This window comes from Lissotriton helveticus, chromosome 10 (assembly GCF_964261635.1).
Source record: "Lissotriton helveticus chromosome 10, aLisHel1.1, whole genome shotgun sequence".
NCBI lineage: Eukaryota > Metazoa > Chordata > Amphibia > Caudata > Salamandridae > Lissotriton > Lissotriton helveticus.
The window spans coordinates 876,997,069-877,023,571 of NC_136071.1; positions in this window are offsets into that span (position 1 = coordinate 876,997,069).

The following is a 26,503-nucleotide window of genomic DNA, read 5'->3' on the forward strand; positions in this document are numbered from 1 at the left end:
GACATCTGCAGAGGCCAGCTTTTTGGAGCTCAACAAGAGATCGCTGACGCCCTGCATTTCTAAAGGTACTGTTTTGCGGGTCTTCCCGACACCGTAGCTGGCCCGCGACACATCCGTTAGCCAGAACTGTTTGCATTTGTTGTCCTCAATGCCGTGATAGCCCCGGACAGAGCTATCGACTTCAAGGAACTGTATTTTGTGTCTATTTTTAATTGTTGAGATTTCTGAGAACTGTATGGTGGATTTTCTATTGTTTTTGGTCTTGTTTGCACAGATAAAATATTGGTTACTTTTAGACAACTGGTGTGGTGTCCTTTTGTAGTATTTTCACTGTATTAGTATTGGTTATATGCAAATGCTTTACACACTGCCTCTGAGATAAGCCTGACTGCTCGTGCCAAGCTACCAAGGTGGTGAGCAGGCTCTATTTCAGTAGTGTATCTCCCTTATGCTGACTAGAAGGAAGGGTCCCTATTTGGACAAAGGTGCAACCCATTGCCAACTAGAGACCCCCATTTCTAACATGGAGGCAGCAGTGGTGGCTATACGCCAATGTCTAAGGGAGTGCACTCCTGCACAACAGGAACTAAAACTACCTTAAAATATCGAAGAGACCTATGGTTAGCTGGGTAGAGACCATTTTGGCGCTAGACCTGTGAAACCACAATTAACGGTTAATCCTGAAAAGGACAACTCAAAGCAAGCACCCGATTATTCTTAAATAAAATGGGATAACAAAGAAACAAAAAATAATAAGCAGAAAACATCAGAATTATGGGGTTGGTCACCTCAACAGGAGCCCTCTGATAGAAAATACAACCTTAGGAACCATGATAACATTAGAAACCTGACAGGTATCCGGATACTGATACACGTTCCTATTGTTCCTTTTAGGGTTCATCAAAAAACTCAGAGCCGGAAGGACGGTCAGAACGCAGATCAGAAGAGCGATCCAAGACCAGAGACGCACATCGCACTTCCGATTACATTATCAAACAAGAGGATAAACCAAAATCTAAACCTCAATTTAAAAAGAAGAAGGTAGCTGGCCTTAAAATAAGAAATGCTCAGGCTACTGAGGACTCAACTATTAAACAGGGATTGAGCTCTAATGATGCTACTGTCATGACTGTGTACAAAAACATCGGGAGGGGGATCAGAACAGAGTAGGCACACCAAGAAAATATTACACATAACAACAGTATACCACTGAATGACTGGGAACCGAGTGTGGCATGAATTAAAACCTTCAGTTAATGGGAAGGGACTTCTATTCCCAGAACACCCCAGTAACAGCCTTCAACGGTGTCACCCAATCAATAGCAAGGCCTTATATAGCCCGCCCTCGGATCGTCCAGTGCTTGACAATCCAAGTAGGAGTTGGATTATCCGAACATTTTCTGTTCCCCCTTTGGCTTCCTTTGACGACGTTCGTTACGCTCACAGGAGAGCGAGCATTCCTTCTCTTTTCGCCTATACTTTTCCAGCTGTGGAAAAAGGTGCCGGTGGGAGTCTTCCTGCTTCTCCAGCATTAACGCCTTCCCCTGCGGAAGGGTGAGTCAGTGGCAACCTAGGTTGGACGACTCCGACTGCCTTTGTGGAGTACGATGGCCGTACCCTCCCGCTTCAGCATTCCTGTCACCAGGGAAGGTATTCGAGCCAGTTTTGGGGATAACACATTTTGGAATGGGTGTTATCACCGAGGTTACTGAGGAGAAGAGCCCAGCAGTTCTCGTATTTCACGTGTCTCTAACAGGACGAGATGAAGCACAGCTGCAACGTGATTCAACGGACAGCTAAGTACATTGTGGTGCTTGCTTTTTGGATTTTGGTTATGTGGGCGTAGTTTGCAAAGTAGCGCTTCGAGAAGCTACGCGAAGTGCACTTCGCACTACGTGAGTTACGCGTAGCACTACGCGAACTGCATAGTAGCATGTTTGCATTGTGCAAGATGCCGTTTTCAATGATTGCACAGTGCGGACAAGCATTCGGCACTGTGCAATCATTGAAAACAGAATCTTGCACAGTGCGAGCTGTAGTTTTCTGCCGCTCGAGGAGATTTTTCATCGAGCGACAGCTTTCTCAATGCGAACTGGTAGTTTCTCATCGCGAGCATAGGCGACCACTCGCAATGAGAAAACAGACCTCCCAGTGTTGAGAATCTCACAAGGAGGTTTATTTTCCACGCTCGCGATCGGCAACTTGATGTTGCTAACTTGATGTTGCTGATCGCGAACAAGGAAAAAGTCTTGCCAGAATGTTATTTTGCTTGCTCGTGGTCTCCAACTTGACGTTGAAGACCACGAGCAAGCAAAAAATGACGCTACGCTACGCGTGTTTGCACTGTGCTACGTGCAGCTCGCATAGTGCGAAGTTGCTCAAACTTCACAAACTACGCGAGCATAGCATAGTGCTTCGCCCAGGCCTAGTGAAGACTGTGTTGTCAGATGAACCTGTGACTAACCTCCTTTGCTCAGTTCGTTATTACTTTTGTTTCATGAGTATATCCTTGTCTTGAAGTACTTTCCATGGATGAATCAGGAGGGTGGTGATTGTAAGTGCATTCCTAATGATAGAGCACATACTAGAGATACAGGGTTAGAGGTATTTTGACTTTTGGTACATGGTGTCTTTATTTTGTCTTGCTACAGAGCACGCATACAAGGCTGATTTCACACAGAAGATGGGAACTGATTCCTCCTTGCAACCACCGATGAGGCCTACCTGTCATCTTCAAGCAGCCTCTAGATTATTATTTTATCCCATTCTCCCTTTCCCCTGTGTGGTGCCTTTTTCACAAGCTGTTTACCACTCGCTCTCTGGAGATACCATAGGGGGAACTGGTTGAAACTGGCTTCGTACATCGCCCCTGCTGGTCACTGTTTACAGGTTAGTGGTATTTCATCTGACTTTCTGACAGATTGTAAAGCCCTCATATTACAGACAGCCCAAGTGATGGATACCAACACTGGCTTACGTCAGTTCTATGAGCCATAACTACATTGCAATCGAGGTTGATGCTTTCCGCAAGGACAACCAGGAATTGTGAAAAGAAATGGGGTCGGCACGGAGAGAGATAACGAGTTTGTCTAGAAAGGGTAATTCCAAAAACAAAAGTGGGTTTTATCTTAGAGACTGGACTCTGCCTTCTCCCTTGCATGCTCCAGGTACGGATACAGGACAAACAGCACAGGCACAGGGTGGGGAAGCAATGGGTTCTGGCTATATCACTGCCTCACATTCCAATATGTCTGCCGCAGGACCAACCTCTATCCAAGTGATCCAACCCACACAGATTCCATTAGCACTCCCTAAACATTTCTTTGGGGATCCAAAGAAATTCAGAATATTCCTTAGTCAATGTCAGTTACATTTTTTGTGTAAGCCCACGGTGTTCCAGAACGACCAAGCCAAAACAGCGTTTGTTACATTTTATTTGGGTGGGAATGCAGATAGTTGGTTGATACCATTGGTAAAAAGAGATGATACTATCTTGTACCATTTCCCAGATTTATGTTCAGAAATGCGTAAACTTTTCAACAGGAAGGCACATCTCCTATCAATAGACAGGGAACTAATCTCCCTTAAACATGGCTTACAAGATCTGATAACATACATCACCACATTCAATAGACTCTTTGTAGAGACAGATTGGCCACACAGAAAAAGAACATCACTGTTTTACCAGGGTTTGCGAGGGGATTTGAAGGATGTCCTAGCTCAGGTGGTCCATTTGCCCCATTCCTGTGATGAGTTAATAGAACTGACTGTGCATTTGGATCATAGACTCCAAGAAAGAAAAGGGCAGAAATCCTGCAAAGAACCCAGATATTTCATGCCCAGTCCAAAACCTGTAGTGGAAGAAAACCCTCAACTTAGTTGTGGAGTCGAGCATATGCAAATTAGTCTGGAAGACAGAGAAAAGACTTAGACAAAAGCTATGCATGTATTGTGGCAAGGCCGGGCACTTTATCAAGGAATGCAAGGCCAGACCCAGATCCTCAGAGAAAACCTCACTGGGAAAAATATCGGTGGTGGTTCATTCTACTGAGGGATCGGAAAACTGAAGTACTCATGCAAGAAAGATATCACATGTTCCAGAACAAAAGAACCTGAGATCTCTCCAGTGATTGCTAACACCATCCAGACATCGTAGGCTTGCATAAATGTATTTGGTTACCCAAAGGCAAGCAGCAGAATGTACATAAATTCAGGGGCCACTGGCAATTTTATCGCTCAAAAGTATGCCCAGGAAATAGGAGTACAATGCATCATGAAGAACACCTCAGAACCTGTGAAGGTGGCTGATGGTACTGCATTGATGTCTGGACCAGTATGTTATCACACACAAGCATTAATGATGCAATTGGGTAAGTACCATCATGAAATGTTCCAGTTTAATCTGATAGATGCTCCCCATTTTCATCTCATTTTGGAGATGCCCCGGCAAACACATCATGACTTGTCCGTGCAATGGTCTGCCCACACTGTCACGATGGATTCCTTTCTGTATTGAGCTCTGCACTAGGGAAATAATGTTCCAGCAGAATACTATGGAAATGCAAGCTCATTTGCTGTCTACTGGGTGTAACGAAACTTTAGTGTGCTGTGTTACCACGCTACCCGAGGAGTGTGCACAATACTGCCCTATATTCAGTAAAAAGAAGCCAGTCAATTCCCTCCCCATAGGGAATACGACTGTACGATCGACTTGACACCTGGTGCGGCTATTCCCTGCAGCCGGATATATGCTCTAACGGAACCAGAGACATTACCTCTCTGACAATACCTGGATGAGAATTTGTCCTCAGGGTTTATACAACCTTCATCATCCCCTGCTTCCTCCCCTCTCTTCTTTACACCAAACATGGAGGGTGATTTGAGGGCTTGTATAGACTAGAGGGCGATCAATAGAGTAACAATAAAAAAATCGCTATCCGCTATCCCTTGTTCTGGTGCTATTGGATCAGCTGAAGGAGGCAAGGTGTTTACAAAGCTGGATCTCCGAGGAGCATATCACTTGGTGTGGGTGAAGCAAGGATATGAGTGGAAAATGGCATTTCAAACAAAATCTAGACTATTTAAATACCAGGTAATGCCCTTTGCTTTGTGCATTGTGCCTGCAGCGTTTCAGTATTTCATGGATGATGTGTTAAGGAGTCTCTTGGATGTGTTTTGCATTGTACATATTGCTGACATCCTTATTTATTCCCCATCTATAGAAGAACACATTTGAAATGTAAAGGCAGTACACAATTCTTTACATGCCAAGATAGAGAAATTCCTGTTTCATGTTACCGAGATCGAATTCCTAGGGTACGTCGTTAACATCAGAGGACTAAAGATGGATGAACGCAAACTTCAAGCCATTACTCAATGAAAGCGGTACAAAAGGGGGTGGTGATGGACGGAGCATCTGAACCAATGAAACACTCACACCCAGTCAACAGATCTGGGTTTGATCCATCACCGTTCTTTAGCCCACTCTGCCACCCCAGTTCAGACATGGCCATATGCAAATTAGTCTGACCCTGTGCCTCATGGGAACAGTCCAGCCCGAACTGCCAAGCAATGCCTTCCCTGGACCGGAAACAAGCTTCCTAGGACCGGTTTCTGGCATTTCAGCTGTCTTCAGCCAGGCTTGCTTGAATCCAGTGGCAAAGCGGGCAAGGGACTCATGTCTGAGCATACCCAGCCAACTTATGGCAAACAAAGCGGTACAAAAGGGGGTGGTGATGGTCGGAACATCTGAATCAATCAAAAACTCACACCCAGTCAACAGATCTGGGTTTGATCCATCATCGTTCTTTAGCCCACTCGGCCACCCCAGTTCAGACATGGCTATATGCAAATCAGTCTGACCCTATGCCTCATGGGAACAGTCCAGCCCGAACTGCCAAGCCATGCCTTCCCTGGACCGGAAACAAGCTTCCTAGGACCGGTTTCTGGGATTTCAGCTGTCTCCAGCCAGGCACCTACCTATGGGAGGGCCCTGCAGAGCTTTCTGGGTTTTGACAACTTCTACAGAAGGTTTATAAGAGACTTCTTGAATATTATACAATCAGTCACTCGTTTGCTGCGGAAAGGCGTTCCATGTGCGTGGACTACGGAAGCAGAGCAGGCCTTCTAAACACTAAAAGACCTATTTACCAAGGCCCTGTTTTATGACATCCACTACCTTTTGTGGTCAAAACAGATGCTTCTCAGTACACATTGGGAGGAGTTCTGTCCCAGGGACATCCAAAAACAGTGCAAACGCATCCTGTGGCATACTACTCAAAGAAACTAACTCCATGCTAAATAAATTATAATATCACAGACAAAGAGCTACTGGCAAGAAAAAGGGTCAGGGAGGAGTGGAAGCATTATTTGCTAGGTGCCCAGCATATGATTGAAACATATAGCGATCATTGTAACTTGCTATTCTTAAACACTGCACAAGCCTTTACACCTCAACAACTACGCTGGTCTCTCTTCTTCTCCAATTACAACTTCATCATAAAGGACATACCAGGCCCGCAAAATGACAAGGCTGATGCCCTCTCTCGATCTGATTTTCCTTCCGAGACCAGCCTTGCCCTATTTGTTGAACCACCAAGAATACTCCAAAAGGCATCCTTCTCAGGATTGGATTTGCTCTGGTAACATCTGATGACTTACTTGAAAACCTAAAGAAACAGATAGCCAGTCTGGATCAACAAGCCTGGATACAAGAAGACCCTGAACATCAAACACTAAAAGATTAACTTTCATACCAGGACTGATAGAACTGGGGGTCTCTAGTTTGCAATAGTATACACCTTTGACAAAATAGGGACCCTTGCATCTAAGTCAGGACAAGTGGATTACACTCCTAGCTCACACCCTTGGTAGCTTGGCATGAGCAGACAGGCTTATCTTAGAGGCAGTGTGTTAAGCATTTGTGAATATACACAGTAATACAGTAAAAACACTACAGATGGACGCCACACAGGTCTTATAAAAATAAGTATTCTTTATATAGACTTAACACAAGACCACAAATGACAAAAATCAACAATACTGTACTTAAAGATGGTAAAAGTTACTTAGTTCAAGTTGTTGATAAATGCGACACAGTTCTCACAAAAGTACCTGGATGTGTAACGCAAAACAAACAAAAGGCTCGCAGAGTGGGAGATGCATCAGTTACGTGCTCCGGGGGAGATGATGCATCGTGCCTCAATGCTTGCACAGAGTAGGGGATGCGTCTTGATCCTTACCGGAGCGGAGATGATGCGTAGATTCTCGTCCTGCAGCCTGGTTGCGATGCGCAAGATGGCGCCTTGATGCGATGCGACAATCCGGGTGCGATGCAATATGATGGCTCCCTTGATGCGACAATGTGAAGACGATGCGGGCACGCCCGGCAGCTGTGCGGCGAACTTTGTAGCTTTGGAGACGCGGCAGGCCCTGCAATACGCTTCTCCTGCGATGCGACCATGCGGCAGTGACACGCTTCTCCGGTGCTGCGCCGGGTAACAGCTTTGATGAAGGCACGCTCTTATGGTGATGCGGCGGCAACCTCTGCGGCGGCGACACGCTTCTCCGGCGATGCAATGGCAACTGCTGTGACTGCGACACCCTTCTCTCGATGCGTCACGCTTCCAGCTCCCAGCGACACGCAGGCTTTTGTAGACAGAATTCCCAGCAAGGAAACTCTGAGGGGATCGCGAGGTGAAGTCTTTTGTCCCTGAGACTTCAGCAGGAGGCAAGCACAAGTTCAAGCTCTTCGAGTAATATTCCGTAAGATTATGAAAGTTCTTTAAATGTTCCTTCTCCTTTCCTTGGCAATAATGAAACCACTGCAGGTCAACCCAGCAAACAGCACACTGGCAGAGGGGCAGTCCAAACTCCTGCAGCTTTCTTGGTTCTTCTCCTTTGCAAAAGGTTTGTCTTGTTCCCAGAAGTGATCTAAAGTTCTTGGGTCTGGGTACCAATACTTATACCCCAAAATCCTTTGTCCTCTGAGGGCAGAGGGGTCTTTGACTAGTCCAAACCAGTTCTGGAGCACTCTGTTTACATGACTCCTTCTTTCCTTTCACAGTGCAGGGCAGAGAATCAAACACCCCACAGGAGGTGGAGCCAGCATTGTGGAGGAAAGGCACAGCCCTGGAGCACTATGTTGACATGACTCCTGCTCTCCTTTCACAGTGCAGGGCACAGACATCAGACACACCACAGGAGGTGTAGCCACCATTGTGGACTGAAGGCACAGCCCGATTCAGGTCCCAGGTGGAACACCACCCTCCCATCTAGATGCAGATCTCTCTATTCGCCACTGGGCTGACCCACCCTGTCTATTGGAATCCCCCAGCCCCTGACACTCAAACTCCAGACAAGGAATACACAACCTCGCAGAGGCAGGCTTGGATAGTTCAGCAAGAAAATACCTATGTTCTAAAAGTGGTATTTTCAAACACAGAATGTTAAAACCAACGTTACTAAAAGATGTATTTTATCATTCTGAGTTCAGGCCTACTAAATTCGAATTCCTACCATGTTCCCTGAGTCTGTTAGGATTATAAGATGTAATAATCAAACTGTCCAATCTGGCTTATGGAGCACAGGTAGCCCTGCAATAGTAACAAATGGAAATGGCTGTAATTCACTATTAGGACATGCTACACACACCAGGGCATGTCCTAAGTTACCCTTACAATGCACCCTTCCCTTGGGCCTACCCTAGGGGTGTCTGATATGAAGAAAAGGGAAGTTTTAGGGAGTGGCAAGTGGGTGCATTTGCCAAGTAGACATGGTAGTCACAGACTGCACACAGGCCTTGCAATGGCAGGCCTGATACACATTTTACACGCTGCGTCTGTGGGTGGCACAACCAGTGCTGCAAGCCTACCAGCAGCATTTGATTTACAAGCCCTGGGCACACACGGTGCACTGTACTAGAGTCTGACAAGTAAATCAAATAACCCAATCATGGAGTCACTAATTAGTACAACAATTTAACATAGGAAGCACTTGCACTCTGGCACTGAATAGCAGTGGTACAGTGCCCAAAGAATATAACCAGCAAAACATATCAAAAACAGAGGAGGCAATCAGCAAAAATGGAAGGGAGACTCATGCCAATGATGCCAGGTCTAACAAGGACCAATTATTGTACATCCCAGTGGAACCTCTACAGCTTCAGGCCTTAACCTGGGTACATGATTCCACCTTAGGAGAGAATTTGGATATCCCCATAAACCATCCAGGCTATGAAGAGACATTTTTAGTGGCCTTCACTACATTCAGTTGCAACAAAGTACATGAACGGATGTGCGATATGTGCTCGGGAGAAGGACAGTCATCAGAAATCTGTTGGGTTGTTGCGACCAATACCAATACCTCCTAGTCCCTGGCACACTGTTTCCATGTACGTCATAGTGGAAATGCCCCCAAGTCATGGACACAATACAATACTTGTGGCCGATCATTTGACCAAGACGGGTCATTTTTTTCAATGAACAAATTACCAACCTCCTTGGAACTGGTAAAGACATTCCTAAAACATGTGGTTTGTACTCATGGTATACCATCTGTACTTATTATAGAGAGATGAGGACAGAGAGGATGTGGTCTTATGGCTAGAGCGGCCGACCTTGACGCTGGGCAACCAGGTTTGAGTCTTGGCCGGGACGCTCTGTACGAAGTTGGCCTGGTATATGATGCTCACTAGTTCTAGTGATCACCTTGTACCATGCCAAGCAAACCTTATGGTGCAGGTTGTAAAGTCCACCTTATAGACAAGCTATCCTAGGGGTAGCATGGACTAAGCAGTCTTAAGCTAAACTCTGTAAAGTCATGTGAAGCAAGCTGTTTTACCATACACAATCCCTTGAATACCAAATGAAAGGACACCACACAGATATATATTGAAAATATATATAGATTTATTTCTACAAATAACCCTGATACTCTTTATGAGCACAGAAGCAAATGCGTTAAAACAAAACACAGTTTAAATACACAAAAGTTGCACAATTATGGATGAGCCCTGGGGGCCACCTAAACCATATACTAAAATAGTGGTATAAGAACCACTATGGGGAAAGTGAAGAGGCCTAGGGCCTGGGGAATCGCTGGAGCTGTTCGGGACTAGCAGTGAAGAAGTCGGGAAAGGCCCGCGGGACTCGGGTGCAGTGCGGAAAGTGCACGCAATACCAATGCAATGTCAATGGTGCGTAAAAGTTACAAAGTTAGTTAAAAAGGAACCTTCCGAGTGACCTAGAAGGATGAAACTTTAGACACAGAAACTAGAGGTGTGTACCAGTGTGGGAACACTGGCGGAGCTGAGTTACCTCACCCACAGGAAGCGGGTGCATAGGGTCGAAGTAGTGTCGGGTTTCGTCACGCAGGTCGATGGTGCTTGGAGCTGAAGATGCTGCAGGCGGCTCGATGTGAAGAGTTCCGGTGGATCCAAGGGTGGATCTGAAGAGGTGACGACCTGAAAGCAGAGGGGACAATGTTCAAAGTCACTAGCCAGTGACTACCGTGGAACCAGAGTGGAACCAGGCGATGTTGGGTGCAAACAGGTGATGTCGTGTAGCTTCTCTCTGCAGCCACGTGGACACGAGGGGTCGAAGATGTCCAGGAGTCAATCACGAGCTGTCCCACGCAGGCTTCTCGCTGTTGGCGGTGTCGGCAACTTGATTGGAGCAAACAGGCCTTAGCTAATGCAAGCCACGCAGGAATCAAAAAAGGCTTGTTACTCGGACAAGAAAGGTCAGAGCAGGTGCTCCTTTTTCCAGGAGCGAGGGCAAGTCTGGAGCAACCAGACCCACAGTGTAAGTTGAAGGTTTCGTCGCCAAGATGGCCGCTAGCCACGTGGCAAGTGGACGGGATGGCGCGTTGAGTGGCACGATGCAAAAGGGCCCCACGCAGATCGTGGAGATGCTGGGGGTCTGATCTTCGGTGCAAGGGCTGCACGAGGTTGAGGCTTCTCAAACCTCAAAGCACAGTGTCGAGGGTGCCTCTGATGCTGCGCAGTCAGCGTTTTGGGGGTCTTCCAAGAGGTCCGGTCCCACGTCTCTCGTGCCTCCACGGGTCCCTTCTTTGCAAGGACTGTGGATCGGGCGGTGAGAAGTCTGGGAGTCTGGGTCTTGTCAGGCTCTGGGCTCAGGCTCCGGCGGGAGGCGGCGTCAAAGCAGACGTCGAGTTGCTGGTTGGTGCCTGTGTTCACAGGGTGGTCACTCCTTGGCCACAAGGGAGATTCTCTTCCGTCTTCTGTGCAGCAGAATGTCAAAGTCCAGTCTTCTTCTGTATTTCAAGTTGATTCAGGATGATCTGAAGTCTCAGGACACAGCTCCCACTCTTATTCGAATCTGGGGGGCCGGATCACCTACTAGGTCAATCCTCTGGGTGGAACCAGGAAGGGGGGTGGTTACACCCCCTTTCCTTTGTCCAGTTTCGCGCCAGGACTGGGGCAGGAAAGCCCCAGCACCGGTTTGAACTGGCCTATGCACAGGGACACCTTGTGTGCCCCAGGCATGTCTGATTCTATTCAGCCCTGTCCTACCCAATACACAAAATCCTGTCTGGGGTGGTGCTAGCACCTCCCAAGGCAGGAAACCCTTTGTCCAAGCTGCCCTCGCTGGAAGGACTCCCAGCAGCAGGAGGTCAGGCTTGTGTCTGTGGTGGCAGCATCCATTTTGTGATGCTGAGGCTCTGTTTAACTTTAACCGGGGTTCAGGCTAGGTACATGTCGTGTCCCTCTAGAAGGGTGGAATGCTACCCCCGTTGCCAGAACTGGCGAGGGGGTAGTATTCCAATTCGTATGACACCTTACTCGACATGTTTTGATAAAGCCAAACCCAAGATAGCATTTAACCGCGAGGTTCATAATGCACTTAAGAGTATATGGTATGGCAGTATCATGAAACGGCTAAAGGACATGGTTCCGAAAGCTGCAGACAGGCTCAGCTCATGCCAGAGCACCATCTCACATATTTCCAAGCACTCTGCCTCCAGGATTGATGAGGCCTTCCATAGGAGTGACTGATAGGAACATATATGTCCATTTTAGGTTAGGTATAGGCATACTACACCTAAGTAAGGGGTGATTACACCGACTTACCCCAGCTGAGTGATCAGCCAGTTGTGTCAAATATCGAGGCCAGGCCAGGGGTGGCACAATACATGCTGCAGCCCCTGGTAGGCCTTGGAAGCACCTATGCCCTGGGTACCTTGGTACACTGTTACAGGGGCCAATAAGGTGAGCCAATTCCAATTGTGTATGTACCTAAGGTACATGGAGTCCATTTTAAGGAGAGAGCAATTAGCCTGGGGCCCTGAATAGCAGGATCCCAGGCCAACTATGTCAAAAACCAGCTAAACACCAGGCAAAAAGTTTGGGGGTAACCATAGTCAGATATCCACCTTCCTACACGCTCATTATCCTGTGATTCTGTGCAAATCACGTAATCTCTCTGTGCCTAACAAAAATTAATGCGTCCTTGTGTAACGCAATTGGTGCCCATGTAAAATGCTCTGATACCCGAAACCTTCAGGTCAAGTTTGCGCTATATAAAACATCTAGTTCACATCACACTTCTGGTGAGCATTAAGGGAAACAATGAAGGTGGAGGCTCACTTTTCCACCAGTTTCTTTCCCCAGACAGATGGTAAAACGGAAAGGCTTAACCAGACGTTGGAACAATATCTAAGATGCTTCACCTTACAATATGAAGAAGAATGGAGTACGCTGTTGTGGATGGCATCATTCGCTTATAACAATGTTCAACACTCCACTTTTGGTTGTTCCCCTTTCTACTGCGTGAACAGATACCATCCAAACAAGTTGCCCTTTGAATTGGCTGTTATTTCCATACATCCTTCTAGCCAGGAACACCACGCCCATCTTCATGCTGTTCTAGGAGACGCAAAACTACACTTGGTAAAGGCACAAGAAGCAGGGAAGCCCCATGCAGACAAAAAACGCACAGTGAAACCTTCCTATCAGGTGTGGGATAAGTTGTGGTTAAACACAAAGGGGCACATGCATGAAAGTAACATTTTGCGATTACCAAACAGTGATTTTTAAGAAATCGCTATTAGGTAATTGCAAAATCCAATGCATCAAAACAGGCTGCAAATAGCAATTCTCTAATTGCGATTCCTTAAGAATCGCAACCGTAATTTGGGAATCGCTATTTGCTATTGTGACTCTATTCTTTCCTAAGGGGCTCAAGGCCCATGGGTACGAATGGTCTTGCATTGCCTAAATTGCGATTACCTAATTGGTAATCACAAAGTAGGTAATGGAAAGGCAAGGGTGCCTGGGGACTAAAGGCCCCCCTGAGGCGCTCCTAAAAAAACACATGTAAGGCCCACACATGCCCTAGGGGCATGTGCGCCCCACATGGCACTTTGAAAAATGCAGTTTAGTGCATTTTTCAAAGTATGCACATATTAGCATCAACTTGAAGTTGATACTAATTAGTGTTTCCTAAATGCACAGTTTGCATTTAGGAAAGGCTTCTTGCATATGCATTAGGGAATCGCAAATTGCGATTCCCAATTTGCATTCTCAATTTAGGTAATTGCAATTTCTTGAGATTACCTAAATTGGGAATCTCAAAAACTTTCATGCATTACAAAAGGCAATTTTGCAATCGCAAACGGCCAATTTTTGCGAATCGCACTGTTTGCAATCAACTCTGCCACATATTCCACGGAGACTTTAACCTTCATGGGAATGACATAAATGATCCCATTGTCTGTTCCTTTAAAACTTTCCTCTCTGACCTCAACCTCTCACAGCTCTTTAAAGGCCCTACTCAAAATAAAGGCGCCAGTCTCAACCTCAACATTGCCAAAGACAATATCATACAAATAGAAGACATCCTACCCTGTGACTGGTCTGACCATTTTCAAATTCCCTTCCTCATCTTAGACAAGGGTTTGGGTCGACAGGGTCAACCCCTTAAAGCAAAACAACTGACTTACAATATGAGAGACCTCGAAATCAACTTGATAACTTCAATCACCAAAAATAAACTACAGCCCCCCCCTAGTTTGACCAACCTTGATGATCTTTCTGAGCATTACATTAACACTTTGTTTAACATTCTTGACTCTATTGCTCCGAAACAGCTCAAAAGTATTCCAGTCAAACTTTCTAAACCATGGTTTAATGGTTCCGTCAATGATGAATGGTGCAATCTTAGTCCCTCTGAGAGACTCTGGAGGAATTTGCCTTCCGCCACAAATCTCTCTCATTGCTACAACATGGTAGGGCAGTTTACGGGGCGCAGGGAGGAGGCACTGCTTTTGCCGATTTGGTGGTGCTGAGTCCTCCGCCTATATATCTGCTGCGGGTCCCTTCGCGTACCAGCAACAGTTTCTATACATTACCCTCGGGGACAGGATGTGCCCCTCAAAAACCCTTGCTCTCTAATTGATTTTCTGAAGGGATACATACATACATGAATATTGGGAATTACCATACAGATTTAGTTGCAGGAATGGAAACACTGAAGTTTTTCTCAGTGGTTCAGACTGTGAGAGTTCATTAAGTGGGTCACTAATTTGGCAGGATAGCTTGCTTCATGGGGCGTGTAATGCTTTGGTTGCAAACTTATTGTGTCACTTGTGAGGATCCCCAGCTGCTGTGATTCATCCGGTGTTCAAACTACTCTCAAATGGGAGTTATTTGATGTTGAATGATCAAGGTTATTGTGGCTGGTACCAGGTATCACATGTCTGTTCACAGTAAGTTCCATGGTTACATCTTGTATGCAAGTGTTGTTTCCACCAACCCACACTGGTAGGGAGGCAAAGCAATGGCCTTCCTTGGATGTTTCTCTTCTACGGTTTGATTCTCTAAGCAAACTGAAAGCAAACGTTCTATAGAAGGATGTGGCCTTAACCTCAGCCCAAGAGACTTTTGATCTCCAGGTTGCAAGGTATTCGGCTGAGATACAGTCACTAGTCTGAACAAACTTCCCACTCCATTTCAGAGAAATGGCACATTGTATCTTTAACATGTCTGATACGAGTGGGATAGTACACCTATTTAAGGGCATAAGATCAGACGTTCTTCGGAGTGATTCCAATAATTATACACTCCGTATTGGGAGGTTTTTTTGGAAGGCTTCCACTGGTCCTACTACTTGTAGTGGGTATCCTTCTTTAAATTGTTCTGCTACGCAATAGACGGCCCAGTTTCCAAAGAGATGGAAAAAGCACTCCTGGTGCGACGTTGCCGTGAATGCAGGTACTCATCTGTGTGGACCTCTGCTTCGGGAACTAAGTGAGCATTGGTTCCTTTCATTCAGATCAGTCTGGATCGACTGCATCTTGCCCTGCTCCGCTGCCTATTCTGTGGAGACGAATGCATGTTGGACATATGTCTGACCCTTCCATCGGTTGTGCCACCAGACATGGAAGTACTACTGGACCCATTAAAGGCCCACGAATTACTGTGTCCTCTGCATATTCCAATGTTGATGAAGGCAGATTAGAGCCTCTACAAGATGCTTCAGCTCGGGTCGGAACAGGCTATGCAACCAGCACAAAGGTTTCAAGTGTTTCCTTTGCGGCTGCTGCGAGAACTGAAGATGATCACCTTTGCTCCATTGACCTGCTACAAGAGGTGTTACAGGGACCTTCGTATGCGAATGCAAGCAAGAGTGATATTGTGTCTCCCACTCAGGACACATAAACATTTGGCTCTCCATGTGATGGGAACAGTTCAGCCTTTTTTCCAAAACAAGCCAAGTTGGCATTCAAAAGCATATTTGTTTTATTTTTCTCTCTGCTCTCACTGGGCACCATGGATTTCTGTGTGCTCAGTTGGTCTTACAGTATAATTGACTATTTAGAGGACTTATAGAGCTTTTTTTTTTAACTTTGCACCTTTTTTTACATATACCATGTTTTTAAACTCATATATAAAAAAGTTTTTATGCTTTTTGGGACAGGCATATATTACTGCTAGTAAAAAAACACATGAGGCAAAAAAACGACTGCACCTATCCCTAAATTAGGTATAGTCATTAACTTGGGTACCCAGGACCTGGGACGCAATACCCTTCTGTCCCCTGTGAGACAAGCCACACAACAAACATTCTAAAGATAGTGGTCCAGCACTCCATTTAGCAGTGTAAGAAATATATACAGAGATAAATTCTCAAGAACCGTAAAAGCAGGTCATAGTATGATTTCTTTATTCATAATTCTTCTTTCTTTTTTCTGAAAGACACACTTGACGTAGTCATGACGTAGTCATATAAACACGAAGTAGCCAACGTGTTTCGTCCTTGCAGACTTCTTCAGGGCTACAAAACAGATACATACAAACACAATTTTGACTTTATATACAACAAAGTATGACAGACACAATAAATACATTTGTACAAAGCTATACATTATTTGAACATACAAAAATAAGAATAAAAAGGATCAACCATATACTGTCCCTCATGTTATTTACATTAGTATCAATAGTTATATACACTGATACTCTCTTTGAGAGACAGAAAAGGTGGCCTACAAAACAGATAATACAATCAAGTTCACACCTATATTTTATACTCAATTATGACCTGCGTATGCAAACAACCCAAACAATGTAAATCCATATTTAGATTAGATCAGGAGAGTGAAAAAATGAGGGAAGGGAGGGTCTGAAAGCACATATTTCAATTGTTGTGGTAAGATTTCTTTTATATTTAAACACCTCATTGGGCAAAAACATTCTGGAGAGAAACAAATGTCTCATATTTACAAAAAAAAACATTTTTAGTATTTTCCAGTTCAATTTTCATATAAACTCATTCACAAGCTAAAAATCAGGGGATACTTTATCATACCACCATAACAACGAGAACATATATGTGAAAACAGCTTAGTGCTGATGTTAGCACAGTATTGCTTGGAGTACCCCAGGAGACATCTCTAGATATAGTAATTGCCATCCGTTGTTCTAACAATTTGAAACATGGGCTTACCCAATATGTTCATGTAATACGTCCTAGATATTCTCTAGCTGTAACAGCTGCCCAATAAAAGTTTAAAATGGCATCCAGTAGCGGCCTGTATGACAAATGTCAATAATATAAAAAAGATAAAATAAAAAAGGAGCATTTTTAATATTTTAAATAACAATCGATTTTTTAAAGTGTTTTTAAGAGGGCACATGCCATGATTACTATTTTATATGCACGTACCTCAAAACGATCAAAATTTCAGATAAATCGTATTAATGAAGCTGTGTTTTGAATTTTCAAAACCTAGAAGAATTGGAAACCATAATATTTTCAATCAATAGCCATTCATTAATAATCTTCTAATAAAAGCCCGGTTATTTCATCTAAAATATTATTTGTATTCAGGCAATAAGATGATGAAATTGATCAATCTATGAAGGAACATAAGAGACCGATCGCGCACATCATAGATCTTTAGTCATACTATAGCCCCGTATTTATTCAGGCAACATATCGTGATGGCTTATGGGCTTATAGGAAACCGGTAGATCATTAAGGCAAACTCTATAAAGAAAACAATGTTTGAACCTCCTATTAGGGATGTGCACGAAACCCATAATGCGCTACATAAGCCCGTGTTATTAGACGAGCAACAACCGCCGCCATCTTTGAAAGGTTAAGGCATTACGATATTAGCCCCATATGTAATCTTTCCATACAATATAAATACAGAAGGGTTTATAAATAATGTACATCTGAAATAGCGTAAAGTACATAAATATAGAGATGGACTGTCTTAAGATGATATAATATAAGCACATAAAATTTAGACTCGAAAAATTGCAGTCCGTAAGGATGAAACGCCTTGGCTACTTCGTGTTTTTATGACTACATCTAGTGTGTCTTTCAGAAAAAGAAAGAAAAATTAGGAATAAAGAAATCATACTATGACCTGCTTTTCCGGTTCTTGAGAATTTATCTCTGTATATATTTCTTACACTGCTAAATGCAGTGCTGGACCACTATCTTTTGAATTTTTGTTGTTTGACTTGTCTCACAGGGGACGGAAGGGTATTGCGTCCCAGGTCCTGGCACCCAAGTTAATGACTATACCTAATTTAGGGAAAGGTGCAGTCGTTTTTGCCTCATACCCTGTGTGTGTATTTTTTTGCCTGTAATTTGAGCAGACTAGCACTCCTTGTGGTGTACTACATTACAAATGGAATTTGAGGATAATCGCGAGGAAATGTTGGGAGAACTTTTTAAAAACAAGAAAGGCTACCAAATGAGAGTGTGAAGAAAAGTAATCAAAAATGTGTGGGTCTGAAAGAAAAATTCTTCCGTCTGGAAAGATTGAGAAAACAGGAACTTGGGAAATGGTGGGACGGGGCCACCTTAAAAAAGTACCTAGAAAATAGAAAGATACCCCGTGGTTTGAGAATATTAATTTTCCCAAACTATGAAGATCTTGATAGTGATCTGCTGGAGGAATGGGAAGAGGGTCTGTATGACTCCTCCTTCAGAATGATGGGCATTCTAATAACTAATGCAGACAGAAAGGTAAAAAATTAGAGAAGACATCCTAATTTTGGAGAAAGAAATATTAGAGATGAATCTTAAAGATGCAACTCAAAAAACTATGAGATCCTTAAAAAAGAACTAGGCCTATATCAGATTTACCTTAAGGATAAAAAACAAAAGAAGATACTAAGGGATGAAGCCCATTATGAAAGAGGCAGAATCTTTACTTTCTCTAAAAAGTATGATGATATCACCCCTAGACCTTCCTTAGTGCCAAAAGAAACTGAACAATCCGCAGTACCTTCCTATCATCCATAGACAGTGATCCTGGAGAAGGGATGAGCAATAGTGAAACCGTACCCTCAACTTCCCTTTTTTTTTTAAGAAGTCCAGCGATACAGGCTGGGAAACAAAAAAAGAAATCCAAACCAAGAACAAGGTGGGGAGGGAAGAAGCAAAAAAACAGGGGTGCAAACAAGGCAACAAAGCAAACAGAATCAGATAAGGAAGTAATTTCCCAAGGGCAGGGAACAAATCTGGAAACAGGGACTGATTGCTCCCCTGTCAGTGAATTAAGTGTTGTGAATTTATCATCTAAAAGTTTAACTGCCAAGGAATCATTTGTCTTACAAATAGGTTTGAATTTTTGTATGTCAAGGAACTGCGACTTTGCAAATGTACATATTGATGTTTATAAATTCTTGAGAAAGTTACAATTAAAGAGATACTTTGCAGAACACCCTTTGAGTCGTGAAAGTGTGCTCGTTAACAATACAAATATAGGTGGTTTAACAATTGCTGAACTAGACACTGTTCATGTATTGGCAAATATTGATGAGGATGATTTCATTGTAGATCTATGTGAGATGGCAGGATAATTAAACATACAAGAAGACACTAGCATTGACAGTGGCTTACGCAATAAATACAGATTTCTACCACTAGGTACATCTGATCCCCACTTGGATGAATTCCTGGATAAGGTAACTGTACAGTTACATAATCTAGAAGATAAACATGGAAACAGTTCACACTGTCGACACCAGTACAATCTGTCCAGGGCAGAAACTGTTCTTCTCAAAACGTTCCAGGATGATCCCCAGTTAGTAATCCGCGAAGCGGATAAAGGAGGGAACCTAGTCCTTATGGATCTTAAGGACTACATGGGTGAGATAGACAGACAGTTGAAGAACAAAGCCTGTTATGAACAACTTAAAGACAATCCAATATCACAGATTGAGAGGAAGATTAATGCCCATCTGCGAGACTGGCATGAGTGAGGACTTCTATCTAACCATGAATACCGTTACTTACAAGCACATGATAGCAGATATCCCTGCATATATATACTCCCCAAAATATATAAAGGGGGAGTTTTTCCACCAGGACGACCCATTATTTCGGGGAATGGCAGCCCAACAGAGCATCTCTCTGAGTATGTAGATGGGTTCTTACAACCATTAGTTAGGAACATGCCTGCATATCTCAAAGACAGTAGAGATGTTCTGTGTAAGCTTGAGGACTTTGTATGGGATAGTGATGATCTTATGTTCGTTACAATGGACGTTGAGAGCTTATATGCATGCATTCATACGGACTGTGGCTTGGAGATCCTTAAACGTTTTCTGTACAGAAGGGATGCCAAGCATCTAGAACACACTATGATGCTTCTTGAGATGTCCCGTATGATATTGGAGATGAACTTTTTTTGCACGATGGACTTTGGTTCCTACAAAAACAGGGGACGGCCATGGGATCCAGGTTTGCTCCATCTTATGCAAACCTTTTCATGGATTTGTATGAGATGGAGCATGCCTGGGGACCGGGCTCTAGACAATGGAGTGACAACATCATCTTTTATACAAGATACATTGATGATGTTTTACTAATTTGAAATGGGCAGGAGGACGACTTGCTATCATATATATCCTATCTTAACAAGATCACCTTTTATGTAAAATTGACTTCTAAATACTCAAGAGATCACATTGAGTTTATGGACCTTAAACTATATGTTCAGGGTAACAATATTGAAAGTGATATGTTTAAGAAAGAAACCTCTTGCAATAGCGTTCTACATTCTGAAAGTGCACATCCTAGTGCGATCGTAAATGCAATCCCGTATGGTGAGATGGTTAGTGCCAGGCGAAATTGTAGCCAGGATGAAAACTTTATGTCCAATGTTGGAAATATAAAAAGGAATTTCAAACGTCGAAGGTACTCTGATAAATGCCTTCAAAAAGCAGAAAGTAGGATTTTGAAAACAAACAGACAAAGTACCCTTCTCCAAAAGCCTAAAGATGTAATAAAGAATCAGAATCAGAATGATGTGTTCATCACACAATACAATGTCCATAGCTAGCATATTTATAATATCTTGCAAAGAAATTGGCACCTTTTAAAATTAGCTCAATTACCACCAGGTACCATTTCTGATAAACCTAGTATAGTATACAAGAGGGGAAACACACTAAAAAGATGTTATGCCCTAGTTATGTGAAAAACAAGGACAAAGAGGTAACCCCATGGCTCCCAAAGAAACCTACTGGATTTTTTATATGTGGGTCATGCAATATCTGTCGCTTTGAAAGAATAAAACATCAGAAGTTCATTATAATACGGAAAGGGCGTTTAAAATTAACACCTTCATAAACTGCAATATTACCTTTACCGTATATATTATCAGATGCGAAAGCAAAAAAATGTACATGGGTAGTAGCATCCGTAACTTGAAAATCCGGATCCAGGAGCATGTCCGAGCAATAAAAATAGGGACAGCATATATCCAGTTGCCACCCACATTCATGAAACACATCCGGAAAAACAAGATATATGGTTTCATGCGATTAAACTTATATAAGTCCCGGAGAGGGGTGGGGACAGAGTGAAGATGTTAAGGCAAACTGAGGCAAGCTGGATTTGTCGCCTTAGAGCAATCAACTTAGGCTTGAACATCAATAATGAAATGTATCATTTTTTATGAGTGTAGGATTGCCATATTATATTTATGTTGGCATATAATGTGATGTACATTTTCTCAGGATGGTATCTGTGGAATGAATCCTATATTGAATTGCTATTTCAGTTGTTTTTAGGCCACAGATCCATGATGGCTTACCTGTGAGTTACCCTGGGAGATGACTTATAGGTATATGTTGCCCTCTGTGAAGAACTTCAAACTTATACGGGGTTTCTGGCTTTATCTAGCGATGCACAAGGCCAAAAAATATATATATATTTTATTCTTTTTAATAATCTCAATCATAACAACATATTAAATATTAGAGGTTATGTGGCACGATAAGATAATCACATACATTATAAGAATAATATTGATTTTCTGTGTGATTCTCAAAAACATATTCTAGATCATGTGGCTTTATTAAGCCCTGCAAACCGGTTGACATAGCGTATTACATTTTTTTGTGAATGACAATGTAAACTACATTAAACTAAGGCTTTTTGGTAGACAGTTCAAAATGGGGCGACTGTCATAATGATTTTCTGTTCACTCGCGATGTCAATAAAGATCTGTTCGGGAGACTGACGGCGAAACGTCCGGAAGTTAATGACAATATAAACTATATTAAACTACGTTTAACCAATGGTTTTCGGTAGATTATTGAAAATGTTGGTGATTATCGCAATGTTTTATTGGATAATTCTTGATGATCAAAAAGATCATTTTGGGAGACCGGTGACGACACGCCCTGAATTTATTGGAGATACATAACAATAGAGAAATTCTTTATTAGATATCTGGTTGCGTATTGGGACCCTATTATAATCAGATTTGAGGCGAGTATTCGTAGCTTTATACCATCTAAAGATGGCGGTGATCGCTGTGTTGAAAGAATAGGGGCCCTACAACACGTAATGATGCACAGGTGCACCCTTGGTCGGGCTATTTAAACGCTGCTCGGTTTGGCTAACTTTTGGAAGTAAAACTCCGCTGTGACGCCGATATGCCGAAACCTCGCCCGAATGGATGCTGATGCTTAGGTAAGAATATGGAGCTTGGGCGACCGCTTCTCTTTATTTGGCGCATATTAGGTAGTTTTTTGTTGACGTGTCGTATAACTGTATTTTTTAACATCCATGGGCTATTTCTTTTGTTAAGGTTTGGGCGGTAGAGGAACTATGACTGTATTTTTTCGAGTCTAAATTTTATGTGCTTATATTATATTATCTTAAGACAGTCCATCTCTATATTTATGTACTATACGCCATGTCAGATACACATTCTTTATAAACCCTTTTGTATTTATAATGTATGGAAAGATTACATATGGGGCTAATATCGTAATGCCTTAACCTTTCAAAGATGGCAGCGGTTGATGCTCGTCTAATAACACAGGCTTATGTAGTGCATTATGGGTTTCGTGCACGTCCCTAATAGGAAGTTCAAAGGTTGTTTTCTTTATAGAGCTTGCCTTAATGATGTACCGGTTTGCTATAAGCCATCACGATATGTTTCCTGAATAAATACGGGGCTATAGTATGACTAAAGATCTACGATGTGCGCGATCGGTCTCTTATGTTCCTTCATAGATTGATCATTTTCATCATTATTTATTGCCTGAACACAAATAATATTTTAGATGAAATAACCGGGCTTTTATTGGAAGATTTGTAATGAATGGCTATTGATTTAAAATATTATGGTTTCCAATTCTTCTAGGTTTTGAAAATTCAAAACACAGCATCATTAATACGATTTATCTGAAATTTTGATCGTTTTGAGGTACGTGCATATAAATAGTAATCATGGCATGTGCCCTCTTAAAAACACTTTAAAAAATCAATTGTTATTTAAAATATTAAAAATGCTCCTTTTTTATTTTATCTTTTTTATATTATTGACATTTGTCATACAGGCCGCTACTGGATGCCATTTTAAACTTTTCTTGGGCAGCTGTTACATCTAGAGAATATCAAGGACGTATTACATGAACATATTGGGTAAGCCCATCTTTCAAATTGTTCAGATCAATTAATGGCAATTACTATATCTAGAGATGTCTCCTGGGGTACTCCAAGCAATACTGTGCTAACATCAGCACTAAGCTGTTTTCACATATATGTTCTCGTTGTTATGGTGGTATGATAAAGTATCCACTGAATTTTAGCTTGTGAATGTTTATATGAAAATTGAACTGGAAAATACTTAAAATGTTTTTGTAAATATGAGACATTTGTTTCTCACCAGAATGTTTTTGCCCAATGAGGTGTCTAAATATGAAAAAAACTTACCATAATAATTGAGATATGTGCTTTTCTGACCCTCCTTTCCCCCATTTTTTCACTCTCCTGTTCTATTGTAAATATGGATTTACATTGTGTGGGTTGTTCCCATTCGCAGGTCATAATTGAGTATAAAATATAGATGTGAACATGATTGTATTATCTGTTTTGTAGGCCACCTTTCCTGTCTCTCTAAGAGAGTATCAGTGTATATAACTAGTGTTACTAATGCAAATAACAATCGGGACAGTATATGGTTGATCCTTTTTATTCTTATTTTTGTATGTTCAAATCATGTCTAGCTTTGTACAAATGTATTTATTGTGTCTGTTATACTTTGTTGTATATAAAGTCTAAATTGTGTTTGTATGTATCTGTTTTATAGCCCTGAAGAAGTCCGTAAGGATGAAACGCGTTGGCTACTTCATGTTTTTATGACTACGTCAAGTGTGTCTTTCAGAAAAAAGAAAGAAGAATTACGAATAAAGAAATCATACTATGACCTGCTTTTCTGGTTCTTGAGAATTTATCTTTGTATATATTTCTTACACCGCTAAATGGAGTGCTGGACCGCAATCTTTTGACTATTTTACTGCTAGTTAATGTAATTGTGCTTTGTATCAGAAGTGGGTGTTATGAGCCCCAATGTACCCCAATATAGGTCTAGTTAGCTGCACAACATTTTACCTACATTTGTCCTACCTTGCTCTGTATAAGGGCTTTGGCACTGACCTTTTGCCGAGTTACGTGCGAGATTAATGTTGTGTAGTTTTCTAGGAACACCAGCCTCATTAATTATACATGAGGATTCTTAGTATCATATCTTAATCCGCTGCCTAGGACGTACACAGCAGAGTTACCATCTTCTGTATAATAACTCTGTACAAAAGTCACCGCTTTCGTCATCCTTGGACAATCGGCCCACAGTACTATTACACATCTAGGTGGAACCCCTCAGGGTACTTTTGAGGTATAAAAGAAACACATCTTCACTAGGCAACCAGAGGAGAAACTTCAATGTTGACACAAGATGGTGAGATTCCTGCACACAGAAACTCCAGCTCTCAGTGGTCTTACATCCCGTGCGGGGTGTCCAACTCGAGACCAAGACGGGGTCTTTCATTCTCTCTCGTAAGGTAATGGGGTTGGCTCTTTCCTAGGGGATTCTTGGCTTACACCCACATAGATGCTAGGTACACTTATATACACCTAGATTGGGGCTTAACATCTTAGGAGTATGCTCGATTAATGCTATGTATCTATATGCCTGCGTATATTCACTGTTTTAGAACCTCAGTAGAAGTCTACCTTTAATTTGCTCTGTCGGTACATGTAATGGTATATATCTGTTTCTGTCTGACGGTTGTCGCAGCACACAAATATTTTGTTCTAAAATACTCTGGTTTAATAAATACTTATTAAAAATGTCCCAATCGTTCATTCTGTTTATTTCTCTGAGACAAAGTGAGCACAAGTGTCTGGGTGAAAAGTACTGTACTGTTTCCACAATCCATGCAGGTTCAAGGGTCATCATGTTCCATAGTTGCCAGAAACTTTTCGCTCCTTGGTAAAGTTAGGAGGCTTGTAGTCGCACTGTGAGCTAGCTATTCTAAAGGCGAACATATCCTTTGGGGGTATCTGGATTCAGTCTGGGCACCAATGCCTTAATTTACGTTGTCTAAATGAGCAGATCCTATATAGATTTATAGGAACTACACAACGTAACTCATTGGAATTTTATGGTAATTGGAAGGCGCATGTTTACCATCAATGTCCACCTTTTAAGATAAGGTTGCTGCACCTCAGCTATGGTAAGGGGCACTGGGCTGGTTACACATGAACCCATGCAGATACGTGTGTGTGCATGGGTACTGGCTGCGCACGAGTGACTACAGTTCCGTGCATCCTGGTATCTGACCATGGGTAACCTGCCTTTAACAGTTTTAAACTGACAATTCGGCCTGTAAAATAAACCCCTTTTGATAGGCTCAAACCTTCCTTTAGATATTGAGTCACTGCTATGTAGGTCTTAATCCCTATAAATGCAGAGTGTTTGATATATAACATTGTTACATTTATTAAATGCTAAATTCAGATTGGTACTCATTTAAATTGTAATTCAAAATCCTCTTTAATGGTAAAGCCACATTTTAAATTATTATTTTGGAAATTCTACTTTTAGAAAATTGACATTTACCTGCCTAAATTTTCTGAGCCCTTTCTGTAAGTGGCCATCTGTCTGGGCTGGTGATTGCTCTCTCATTGAAAAATGCATATTGGACCTAGACCAGAGACAAAGGGGCTCAGGTGTTGAGGGGTATGGGTATTCCTGACAAAATGGCTGAGGAGGAACCGTGCCCCATCTTGATTACATTTCAAAGGAACCACCCTTGAGTACACATAAGGGGTCTTGACACCAGCCATGCCCAAACATTTGTTTTACTATCCAGGCTGGAACCAAACCCAGAGAAAAGGAAGGAACCCACCACAACACATTTGGGGTTAGAAAAAGGATTATCACCCATCACAGACTGGTAGGGGATAACACAATGGCATCCCCAGAATCTAAAAGAAGGGGAAGACTCTGGACCTGGGCGGCACCACCAACAAAGACAGTTGGAATGTAAAACCAGCTGAAGCCCCTGAAGGACTAAGGACTCTGTCTGCAGCTGACTTCCAGGAATAGATGTGTCTCTCCAGGGCCAGTGGCACTGGTGCCTTCTCACCCCCTATGGACCAGTTGGGGGAAGATCGGAACCTCTGTAGCCCAGAAGGGGAGCACCAGGAGCAAG